Below are 8,235 nucleotides of genomic sequence, written 5' to 3'. Positions count from 1 at the left end.
ACTGTCCATCTATCTGTTGGAAACTTAATTACTTTAATTTCTGTAATCAGTATGGTTTATTTCCTCCCCTAGCGGCTGTAAGACCTTGTAGTTGGTGGGGAGGCTTAAGCGTGTGGGACATAGGGGTAAAACGGACCTCGGTCTGCATGAATATGGATATGGATGAAAGGACCCCTATAAACGGGCTCTTCTGGGTGTTTTTAAAAGGATCCCTATAAATGGGCTCTCCTGGTATGCATGATTGTAGTATGATAGAAGGGGGAAAGAGCCTAGCTAACACGGGCTTTCTGGATCCCTGGGTCGAGGTCTCTCCCGGACCGATCTCCAATTTCCGGAGTCGGCACGGGAATGACCTGCGGCCCGCACAGCAACCAAGAAACAGTTGTTCGTGACCATGTTTCTTAAGAACCTAGGGGCTACGAAGGTGTCCTAACGGACTCTCGGGGACACCAGACGATCTCCCCGAGTAGTTAGTCTTACCCTTGCATGCGGGGCTCTGCAGGGGCGGAACTTTTATTTCCCCAGCCACTCGTGAGAACAAAATGGAACATGCCTTACTCAGGCGGCGGCTGTTCCCCCATCTCTTTCGGGAGCTGAGGGTGTGACGGTCTCTCTGAGTGAGGCTATGGAAACGGGAGTGGCCAATCAGTTCCCCGATAAGAAGAAACGCATCAGCGGTTCCCTAAAAAGGTGACTGAGGAAGCAAGCGCCACGGGCTAGTACCCGGACTCGGTGCTCACTGGAGAGCATCTATAGAGCAGCAGCTTCTCAGGGAGGCTACCTGGAGGGCAATCGAGAGTGTCTCCAGATCAATGGCCTAAATTCAAGACCCATTTCTGCAGGAAAGGTGTCTTTGTATTTGTGGCAGCGGACCCAGCGGCCAAAGCTTAGCTACACAAGTCTTTAGCTGAGACAAGACCTTGGGAAGGCGCATCTCTTATGGTGCGTGGGGTTGAGTTGCTTCAGAAGATGGTTAAGGCTACTGCGTGGTTCCCAGGTTAACTGACGGACCCGCAGGTGGTTCTCGGTCGGCTGGAAAAATTCAAACCCTCACTTAAGACTGCGTCCTGGCGGTGCGTCAGGCACGATAGGCCTCAGGAAGAGGACGCAGCTGGAGAATTTAAACATCTCCTAGTTGTGCAAATTCCTGAGTCACAGGTGAGGGCCCTTGCGGCCCTCAATCACAGGCCCTCCTACCTTTATGGACAGGTCAACTTTAAAGTGTCCAGTCAGGGGCGGGAGAGGACTGTCGGAGAACAAGAAGATCGGGATCAGACCTAAATGACTGGTCTTGGTCTAACCATTACCCAGATTAACTTGCATCATAGCAAAGGCGCCTCTGCAGTTTTGCAGAAGCGCATGGCTGTGAGGCACACAGGTATCTCACTAATCCAGGAACTCTGGATAGTTCGAGATACCATCAGGGGCTTAGGGAGGGCTGTTTTTTGTTACAGGGACCCTAAGGTGGCCAATCGAAGGGCATGCATACTGGCGAAGGGAGTCACCGTTGTCCCGCTGCTTAAGCTATGTTCCAGAGACCTGATGGTGATAGTCACGGATATTAATGGAATAGGAAGGATTGTCATGGAATCGGCTAACTTTACATATGACAGCGATACCAATCCACCAGTGGAGGTACGTACATTGGTGGAATACTGCAAGTTAAGGGGCCTTCCTCTTCTGTTGGGGTGCGATGCTAACCATACATCAAGAAGTGGCGAGACTCAGATGAACCCACTCTTTCAGATCACTCACTGATAGAGTTCGTGTTGGAATCCGCTGTATTCACCGGCCCTAAATGGGTCAGAAATCCAAGAAGAACGGATTGAAGTCAGTTTTCCACAGAACGAAGAAGGGCACTATCAGGGATGCCAAGGTCAATTAGAGACGTGGATACCCTGGAGATGGCCCCCGAGTTTTTCACGGAAGCTATCAAATCCACTTATCAAAGTAATTGTCGGCCTTCGAAAGTCCGAAAGGCTGGAGAGACACACTGGTGGACCGCGAAACTCGAAGAGCTTCGCAGGTAAAACAGAGAGAGGTTCAGACGTGTCAGTTCTGGCAAAACGAAGGAATTGTGGACTTTATTCACATCGATGTGGGATGAGTACAGGAGTGCAATAAGCAAGGCAAAGTATGAAAGCTGGACCAACTTTTGCACTGATATCGATAAAGGAGCAGAGGCAGCCAGACTGGACCGACTGCTTTCTCGAAATCCGGATGCTATTCTCGGGACTCTAAAATTGCCCGAAGGGGGGATACTCAGAGTCGAACAGGGATACCAGGGCTCACCTGATCAAGGCACATTTTCCGGGCTTCATAAAGTCACGAGATGGGAGGACTGCACCTCTGAGGCAATCAAAGTCGATTGTGGCCCAACTGGGCCCGAAACGACGGCTAGCCAACGAGATTGTAACCCCAGCCAGGGTCAGGTGGGCCCTGAAGTCCTTCAGTCCTTACAAATCTCCCGGCCCGGATATTATATATCCAGTCCTCTTACAGAGAGCTGGTGAGATTATCACTGGGCCTTTGGTGAGACTTTCTAGGGCTAGTCTGACGTTGGGTTATGTTCCGGCGGCATGGAGGGGTGTGAGATTAGTCTTTATTCCGAAGGCAGGCAGGATCGCTTATACTTCACCGAAGGATTTCCGACCCATTAGCCTCATATCTTCCCTACTAAAAACAGTGGAAAGACTCGTGGACAGATATATCCGCGATAAGGTCCTGTCAAGTAGTCCTCTTCACAAGCAACAACGCGCCTATAGGGCTGGTCATTCGGCTTAGACGGCCTCTGGAGAGGTGATCAGGACAGCCATGATCGCACACGAAGTGCCTATTGCAGTCCTGGAGTGGACTTGACACATGTTGGCCAATAGGAATCTAACCACGACCAAGGGTGAAACCACTTTATGTGGAACCGTTGACTCGGGATGTCCGCAGGGGGGTGTTCTATCAACCTTCCTGTGGTGACTGATAGTAGATGAATTGCTTCATATACTCACAAGTCAGGGCTTCCACGTCATAGGCTACGTGGACGATATACTGGTTATCGTGCGCGGTCAGCATCTTGATGCTCTCTTCGGAGTAATGCAGCAAGCACACTAAGGATAGTTGATTCGTGGTGTAAGGGGACTGGACTATCAGCCAATCCGAGTAAGACGGATGTAGTTGTGTTTACCAGAAGGTACAAGTGGGAAACCACGGGTACATTGAAATTGGGTGGACAAAAACTCGAAATCAAAGGGCAAGCCAAATATCTAGGAGGCATCCTGGATAAGAAGCTGTCATGGAACGAGCGCGTGGAAAACAAGTGCAAGAAGCTAGTAGCGATACTTATATAGATCTACACAGCGATCCTGCGACCCAGACTAACCTATGTGCCCTGAGGGCACTAATAGGTTTGGTGCCCCTCCATCTCATCATAAAAGCCGCGGCTGCGAAGGCGGCATGGAGACTAAATATGGGAAACGATAGCAGTATTTCAACAGTTATGCGGATACCAATCGACATCACGAAGAGGTCGACACTGAGCATGCTCAAGGACAAAATATCCACTACTTCTTCGACAAGAAATACCGGGTTAGCCTATCCACTTCAAAGTCCACTCCATTCCAAAGAGGAATGGGCTAACGGTGAGGCACACCTGCTCAGTGATGGAGACAACTGGTTTACAGATGGCTCCAGTAACGACGAGAACGCCGAAGCAGGTGTATACCGTAGAAGGAACGGAATGGGCTTCACAATAGCGATGGAATCCTACGTAACAGTTTTGCAATCTGAGATTATGGCCTTGCTCCCGTGCGCCCATAAGGCAATGGAGTACGGCGGGAAAAGAAACATTCGTATCTGCTCAGATAGCAGGGCTACTATCATGGCTCTGAACGGAACAACGACTACGTCGCTGCTAATATGGGAGTGCTTTGAGGCTACAAAGCAACAAAGTAAAATTTTACTGGACCTGAGCCAGTTGTAGGCATTTCCAGTAGGTCGCTCACTGAAGATATTAACAGTTGACTGACCGAGGAACATCAGAATCAGTGGGATGCGGTCTCTGGCTGCAGAGAGGCTGAAACACTCTTGGGCTCAAAGCTAAACCATCATCGAGCGACAGAAATTCTTAAGCTCGGGAGGAAGGAAGTCAAAATCCTAACAGAAATGTTTATAGGACATGGAAACATTCGGTACCACAGACATAAGATAGGGCTTGAGGAAAGTCCCCTCTGTCGTCTGTGCGCAAAGTACAATGAGACTTCCACTCATATCCTCTGTCACTGCCCCGCGATTGCGGGGAAACGTGTAACACTCACAGGCAGTTTCTGCATCAGTGAGTCTGAAATATCGGCCAACAGCGTGGCTGAAGTCCTCTCTCTATGGACAAAAATTCATTTTGAATCCTTATTTTTTAATCAACATAACCAATTGAAAAGCCGAATGCAATAACCACCTTAGCTTACGTCGTTTAGTTTTTATGTTATTTAAGGAAAACTAAATTTTTCACCGAAATAAAATTCAATACCTTTTTGCGTTCAAATCGCCAGATCTTCGTCGGGAAGTTATATTTGTTTTTGAAAATTTTATTTAACATTCTTAAACATACTCTGCGACTGTTAGAGTGATCACGAACTTTAAAGAACATTTTAGAGCTGTGTCGTGAATTTTCTAAAATATTTTCTTCAGTATCGTGGGTGCATAAATACAAACGAAAATTTTGTGTGAAGAAGTTTCGAATTTTGAAAACTTCCAGTGAGGAAAATGTTCCTTAGGGATCAAAGAAGTTTTTCCAAAAAGTTTTAGATCTTTAGTCATTAGGGGAAAAGGTGAGGATGATGTGAAAATTATGTACGGCTTGCTGCGTTCGATTCGAATCGAGAAAACATGGGGCGGCGGCACACGACTGTAAACAAATGGATGGTTTCTCTCGCACGAATAAAGAATTTGGAAAATGTTGTTTATCAACCAAATTTTCTGCTCAAAACTTTTCAAAAGTCAGTATTCTGCAAGTGGCTTTAGAGGAAGCATCGTATCTATTGTTGTGAAGATATAAATATGTAAAATATGCTAACTACTCAATCAACAAGAGGGCGGAAAAAGCAAAAAAAATGAAGAAACATGAGAACAAAATGTTCAAAAGCTTGTAGAAATAAGGTTAGTTTATGTTTAGATGATTAACTTAAACTTTTAATGATAAAATAAAACAAGCAATATATATCAACATAATTTTTACATCGTCCTCACTTTTTTCCCCTAATGACTAAAGTTCTAAAACTTTTTGGAAAAATTTCTTTGATCCCTAAGGAACATTTTTCTTACTGAAAGTTTTCAAAATTCGAAACTTCCTCACACAACATTTTCGTTTGTATGTATGCATCCAAGATTCGGGAGAAAATATTTTTTTAAATTCACTACACGGCCCTAAAATGTTTTGTTAAAGTTCGTGATCACTCTAACAGTCGTATAGAATGTTCAAGAATGTTACATAAAATTTTCAAGAAAAAATATCACTTTCCGACGAAGATCTGGTGAGTTGAACACACAAAGGTATTGAATTTTATTTCGGTGAAAAATTTAGTTTTCCTTAAATAACATAAAAACTAAACAACGTAGAAATTTGATTGCCATACAAAAAAGACGCAAAATAAAATTCTCTACAAGTATCGACTGTCAAAAATAAAATTTGAACAATCATCCAAATTTGTTCCTCGGACAATACTTCTCCGCGTGTTCGAGTGCTAAGGTGCTTATTGCATCGGCCCTTCAATTGTAGACAAATAAAGATAATTGCTTAAAAAATATAACGGCTATTCAAATACCAACAGACATTATTAATATTGTCTCCTTAGGAGTTGATTATAACGTTGCTTTAAAATATTCAAAACAGAAAGTCATTATAATTATTATTATTATCATCAGAAATATAGAATCAGCTCTTTATTCGCCAGAACTGCAGAGTGACCTTAAAAACGAAATTAGAGAGAAAGTAACTATTAATATTAACAAGACTTTGAAGAGAGATTTTCATATATCCAAAGTAGATAGAGGAATTATAAAAAACAAAATAACACCACAATGTTTTTGAAAAATAATATCTTTACTAATATATATCTTTTTAACTATTGCTGGCAAACGTAAACTTACTGCTTGTTTAAAAAAATCCACTTGCAACATAAAAATGTCCAATTTGCTGTCTGACACATTGAATTACATTCCAGTAAATAAAAACCCTTTGAGAAAACTAATGGTAAACACACAAAAAATGTATTAAAAAAAAACCTTAATTACAATTAGAAAAAAATACAAATACTATAATAATCATTAGGCTTCAACTGATACAGTTTTGACTAAATGTTACGGTTGGCCAAAAATTTATAAACAAGATATTCATTTTCGCCCTATTATTTTTCATGTTAATAGTTCAACATATTCTTTGGCTAAAATAATTTACGGTGAATCAAAACATTGCGGCAAACCCCTTTAATGATATTATAAATTGTACGAAATTCCTTTTTCCCATTTTTAATGAAAATATTTAGAAACAAATTTAGGCTACGCCAATGGGATTGCAAATCTCAACTCTGTTTGTGGACATGGTAATGGATGATCTGCAAGAAACATGTCCAAGAAAGTTAAAAAAAATTATGAATGTATTCTTCTTCTATATTACAAATATGCCCATGATACGATCATATAAAAAAAACATGTTGATGTAGTTATCAAGACCTTTCCTTTTTATAATAAAAATGTGCAATTTACCTTTTAATTAGAATCGAATAAGAGTTTTAATTTTTTAGGCATGCCGTTAATTAGAAATGATGATCGAGGTAATGAACAACAATCAGATTCTTTTACATGTATACCAACATTTTGTTTGCCTTACTTCTTTTAATAATTTTACAAAATTGTCTAAGATATTAAATAGTTACAATATTGCTACGATCCCAACAATTAAAAAAAAGTTTAAGTTCTATAGTAAAATTATGAAAAGAAACGTCACAAAAATGGGATGAAACTAATCTAGTTTTCAAATTTTCCTGTAAACCATGTCCAACGTCCTATAAGGGTAAAAGAAAAATATCTTTAAAGAATAGTATTAATGAACATTCCAGTGGGGACAAAATTTGGCGTCGTCTTTACGACATTGTTACGACATCGTTACGACAACTTCACGACATCCTATGTCTATGCCGTTAAGGTGTCTTTACGATATCGTAAATAAGTCGTATGATTTGATGATGCCCTTACGATATTGCAAAGACACCGAAACGACATGGACATGGGATAACTTAAAAATTATGAATCGAGAATCTAACCATAAAAAAGAACTGATTTTAGAGATGATCCATATCAACAGGAATTCAAACAATATTAATAAAAAAATATATTTATGGTCTCGACAAAATTTACTTTCCTTTATTACAGAAATTAAATTTGTAATTAACTTTCCAATAGTTAGATGCACATTACTTAGTCTGATGAGAGTGGCGAACCAATGTCAACGAAACACCACTCATTTTGACGAATAAATATGAGTTTTTGACTGATTTGCCTTCTAGTTAAAATCTTTTTTACTGAATAAATAAAACATAATTTTTTTTATATAGAATATATTTCCTATTATACTGTTCCTCATTTGAGAGAATTCATTCGCATTCTTTTAGTTCATTTAGAAATCATTCTAGTTACAGGAAATAGGAAAAATGGATGCGACGTCGCAAGGCTCCACAAGCCTTTCAAATTTTGTAGCGTAAATAATTTGATAAGTTCTTATTTAAATGGTAAGAAACCTAATTTACAATAAAGAAAAAAAATGTTGGAAAAGCATTTTCTTTTTAATTCACTTTTTTCGAAAGTGCCCTCTCCATATATTGTTTTTATTATACTTGTACCTCCATATCAGTAATTTCAGGACTTCCCAAAGTTTACTTTTATCCACTTTGTTAAATGGTTTTTCTAGGTCAAAAAATGCACAGAAAACCTTTTTTTCCTACTCTTAAACTTTTTTCTGTGATCTCTCTCAAGCTAAATATGAATTTTAAAATTCATATTTTATCCTTACGCATGATCTTCCAAGCATAAACCCACTTTGGACTTGCCATACCTTTTTTTTGTTATTTCTCTATACCCTACGTATAAGTATTTTTTCATATACAGTCTGTCAAGTTAAAGCGTGGGTGGCTTTACTCGCAGTCGGTAAGGTGTATCGACATGATTTTGGTGTCAAAATATTAAGAAGAGCTC

At 40.5% G+C, this 8,235-nt stretch overlaps 1 protein-coding gene across 1 annotated transcript in view; it reads right to left on the bottom strand.

The window, feature by feature from the left end:
- LOC117175274 (cytochrome P450 4C1-like) overlaps nt 1–8,235 on the bottom strand; it is a 70,170-nt gene that overhangs the window by 60,864 nt on the left and 1,071 nt on the right. The window lies entirely within an intron of this gene.

The sequence above is a fragment of the Belonocnema kinseyi genome, chromosome 6 (assembly GCF_010883055.1).
Source record: "Belonocnema kinseyi isolate 2016_QV_RU_SX_M_011 chromosome 6, B_treatae_v1, whole genome shotgun sequence".
Classification (NCBI taxonomy): domain Eukaryota; kingdom Metazoa; phylum Arthropoda; class Insecta; order Hymenoptera; family Cynipidae; genus Belonocnema; species Belonocnema kinseyi.
Note: the sequence above shows the minus strand (reverse complement) of the source record. Positions and strands in the feature narration are given on the sequence as shown.